At 49.9% G+C, this 4,337-nt stretch overlaps 2 non-coding genes across 2 annotated transcripts; one reads left to right on the plus strand and one right to left on the minus strand.

Annotated features, from left to right (window-relative positions):
• The first annotated feature begins 1,777 nt into the window (after positions 1 to 1,777).
• TRNAL-CAG lies at positions 1,778 to 1,860 on the plus strand. The gene has a single exon. It is a non-coding gene; the product is annotated as a tRNA-Leu (tRNA).
• Positions 1,861 to 2,185: 325 nt separating this feature from the next.
• Positions 2,186 to 2,268, minus strand: TRNAL-CAG. Its single transcript has one exon. It is a non-coding gene; the product is annotated as a tRNA-Leu (tRNA).
• Between the last annotated feature and the right edge of the window lie 2,069 nt (positions 2,269 to 4,337).

Raw genomic sequence — 4,337 nt, forward strand, 5'->3', positions numbered from 1 at the left:
ATTGGCTTAAGCCCAGAGTCAGCGAAACTGGGTGTGTGTAGGGACCATCCCTGGGCAAAATTGGCTTAAGCCCAGAGTCAGCGAAACTGGGTGTGCTCTCCTTGGCGCCAGAGGTCAATAGGCCCGGGCACTGCCTCTTGGCAAACAGAACTATTCCTCATGACAGATAGCTTTATGACAGATAACCAAGCGCCTGGGGTCTTGCAAACAAGCCAAGGCATCTCATTGTCCTGCATACGGTAATGAGATAAAGAAGTTAAGATGCAAGAAGTTAAGATGCAAACGTCTGCTTCCCTTAAGCAATGGTCTGGAAGGAATGAAAATGTATTTTCCTCAGGGCACCCAAGGTAGTCACGTGCCAGGAATTAGCTGCCAGACAGAGAAAAGTATAAGAATAAAGCGGCTGGTGGAATCCCCACTGCAGTCTGGTATGTCTCGTGTGTGTCTGTGTGTTTCTTTCTGTGTCCATCCGCCATTCTGCAATCCGGGCCGCGACACGGGTAGACACGGTAATGACACTCTCCCTCACCACGTCCCAACCCCTAGAACCTGCGAATATGTTTTTAATCATATACTTTACATGGTTCAAAGAGATCTTGCAGATATGGTTAAATTAAGGATTTTTGGGTGGAGAGATTATCTTGGATTCTCAGGATGGGCCCGATGTAATCACAGGGGTTTTTATAAGAGGGTAGGCAGCAGGGTCAGAGTCAGAGGAATGATGCGAAGACAGCAAAAGTTGGAGAGAGGGGAGCATTGAGGCAGAGGATGCGGCTGGTCTCTAGAAGCTGGAGGAAGAAAGGAAGCGGATTCTCCGCTGGCTTCCAGAAGGAATGTAGCCCCGTGACCCATTTTAGACTTCTGACCTCCAGAACTGTAAGATGATAAATGGTGTGGTTTTAAGCTACTAAATTTGTAGTAATTTGTCACAGCAGCAACCAGAAACGAATACAAGGACCCTTAAATCCCCTCGCCAACATCTCCACCCAGTGACCATCCAGCCTTGTCTTGAATGCCTCCCGAGACAGGGGTATCACTACACAGGCACCTTGTTTCCTTTCCAGCAAACTCTTTCTCATCTCAAAACCTTCCTCAGCAGCTATCCACCCACTGCACTCCCATTTCAAGCCCCAGTTCTAGGAGCAAAAAGGACAGGCGGACACACTCAATCCCGACCCCTTACACATCAGGCTTTTGCAGACAGATAATAATTCTCTTCCCCAAGCTTAACATCCTCCAGCTTCTCCCTTGCTCCTCTTATCAAAAAGGTCTAAAAGTCACCTTTCTTTGGATGAGGCCCCAGCTAAACTCTGGACTGGGGGTCCCCTTGCCCACGGCCTCCAGAGGAGCAGACGACAAAGGCCATCACGGGGGTGGGGAGGTGGAGGTGGGTGGGCTTCCAACTACAATTCTCCAAACCCTCTCCCCACTCGCCAGTGGCTCATTCACAGCCCAACACTTTCCACCGAGTTAGTGATAGTTAATAATATTAATATAACGCCACCCCTGAGGCTCAGAGCCTTGGCAGGCGGCTAGAATTTAATAATATTGCATTTCCATTGTATTTACTTCTGTTGATGGCAAAGGAAACTGCTTTTCCATTTAAAACACTGCCATATCCAGTAAAAAGACTGATTCAGTTTGAGACTAGCGGTGGTTTTTACCTGTGGCCCACCTGTGCTGTTGGTCACATTCGGAGCTGCTGGGGACACCGCCCGAGCTGGGCTCAGAGTTCCGTTACGAACTACACCAGATCCCCGAGGCCCCTTTCCAGGAAGTCAGGATGGCCGAGCGGTCTAAGGCGCTGCGTTCAGGTCGCAGTCTCCCCTGGAGGCGTGGGTTCGAATCCCACTTCTGACAACTACTGTTTTTCGCTCCAAAGCTGAAAAGAGATCTTGAACTTCTGGCCACACGCGAAGAAAGTTGCTCTGCGACACCCTTTTCACCTCCAAGCTCAGAAGAGAACGTGAACCTTTGATTACAGACTGAGAGAGGCTCAGAGACGCACAGCGGAGCAAGTTTTCATTTTACAATCCAAAGTCAAATAAATGTGTGTTAGGGAAAAAAAGTCTGTTAAGAAGAAAAAAAATTGGTTTCATAAAAGGATTAAGAAAGTAGAATATCAAAAAAAGTTTCCACTATCACTGTTGGATGATCTACAATTGGTGAAGAAAAACATTAGCTTTGTCAGAAGTGGGATTCGAACCCACGCCTCCAGGGGAGACTGCGACCTGAACGCAGCGCCTTAGACCGCTCGGCCATCCTGACTGCTCGCTTTTTATGACGCGAGGAAACCTATTTGAAAGCTCCACAGTGTGCGCATGCGTAATGAGCAGCTTAGACCTCGTTCTCCGCCCGGCGTCGGGAAGAGTGAGATACAAACGCTTGCTCTGAGGGGCGTGGCCAGATGGGACGAGGAGGGACAGAGCGAGGCACCCGGGTGGCGCCAGAGGGCGCACAGGGCCCGCTAGAGAATCGGAAAGGCCGCGAGACCGAGGACTGTTACTTTAACAGACGTGCATTGGTGCCGCCCGTGTGCATTCGTTCTGCATGCGTGCTTTTACTGTTCATGTCGGCTGTGATTCCTGCAAATCGACAAGCACCTTGCGTTTCCGCACGCGCACGCTCGTGCCTTTTCCGCACGATGCCGTCGTGTCCGCAGACCTGCGCCGATTCATAGGTACCTCCGTTTGCTGGCCCAAACCAGGCGAGGCCCGGATAGGTCAAGGTCTGGCCCGCGTCCTGCGCTCTCCTTCCGCATACCCGCCCACACTGCGACTTCACGTTTCTTAGTGTGTTCAACTCATTTACTCCGGCTCCGGGGTAGATGGAGCACCGCAGCGGCACGGCCAGATCCGCTCTGTTCCTGAACGTGTCCCCACTGCCCAAACCGTGCCGGGCACACAGTAGGTGCGCAGGGAAGGTCCGTGGATTAATTCTTCCCTCGCTTCCTCTTTTCTGCATCCGTCATTTCGTGACTCATCGCTCCTCTCCTGGCCCCCGCAGCACCTTCCTCCTTCCCCTTCCTCCCCCTCCTTCCCTAACCCCAGACTTACCTACGCCCCTGGCTGTGTCCAGAGACCAGAAGACCTCAGGACTGAGAGGGCGTCCTTTTCCACGGATTTCCGGGAGGCTGGGCCACTGACTTGCTGTGTACCCATGGCAGGCGCTGCCCCTCTCTGTACAGAGGGGCTGAAAGAGAGCACCAAGAGGACATCTGTGACCCAGGCCCAGGGGTGTGAGCAGTGGGGTCACATTAACACCTTAGTGCCCTCTGACTTGCCTGAGATGGTATCACAGAGAGACCTCAGCCAGGGAACACCCCCTACTACCCTTGAGTCAGGTCCCCCTTGAATGCTCAGGGCTTGGGATGCAGCCCTGTGGCGTGGGCAGAGGTCCTGATTATTTGAAAGATGATGAAACCCTCCCCTTTCCCTGTCCCAAATGCCCCTCTCCACTGACAGACAAAATTCATTCTTTTAGCTTTAGCACTGACCTGTTTTGTGTCCTCTCCTAAAGGGATCCTCCTGCCTCAGCCTCCCGAGTAGCTGGGACTACAGGTGCATGCCACCACGCCCAGGTAGATTTTTCTATTTTTGGTAGAGACAGGGTCTCACTCTTGCTCAGGCTGGTCTTGAACTCCTGATCTCAAGGGATCCTCCCCACTAGGCCTCCCAGAGTGCTAGGATTACTCTGGATATGAACCATCATACCCAGCTGAGATATTATGCTTTCATATCAAGATAGAGTGAAGGGAGAAAGATAAGAAACAGGCTGAATAAATATGTTCAGGAAGTGCCAGGAAGAAGATGCATCAGGAAACTCATGAGAGACTTTGAAACAGGCAAAAAAGTTAACTCGGTGTCCTGTCTAGCACACCCAACAGCTATGTGATTCTGTGGGGGCTTGCATGTTTCATTACTTGTATGTGCAAATGATTCTTATCCATAGAAATGCAAGTGAATTTTGCTGGGGTGAAATGCAATTGATTATTGTCCTGTGGATATTGACCAATTTTGTATCTATTTATAAATTCATTTCGGCATTTCCTGTTGCCAATATTTGTGTGTCTTTGAATTCTCCTTTGAACCGGTGGTAAAATCATATTGGTTTCCCCATTGATTAATGACTTAAATAAAATCTGCAATATGTGTTCATTTTATATTTATAGGAGAATTATGATTTTATCTTAAAAATTATCCTTTTAACAGTGATTAAGAGTGACCAGGGGCTCTCCTAGGTAGGTGGTTAGGGAGGGCTTCTCTGAAGAGGTGACACTGAGTTCAAAAGGAGAGAGACAAGCAAGATCAAAGCAGGGAGTGGCAGTGTTCCAGATG

Source organism: Propithecus coquereli, unplaced genomic scaffold, assembly GCF_000956105.1.
Source record: "Propithecus coquereli isolate 6110/MARCELLA unplaced genomic scaffold, Pcoq_1.0 Scaffold540, whole genome shotgun sequence".
NCBI classification, from domain to species: Eukaryota; Metazoa; Chordata; class Mammalia; order Primates; family Indriidae; genus Propithecus; species Propithecus coquereli.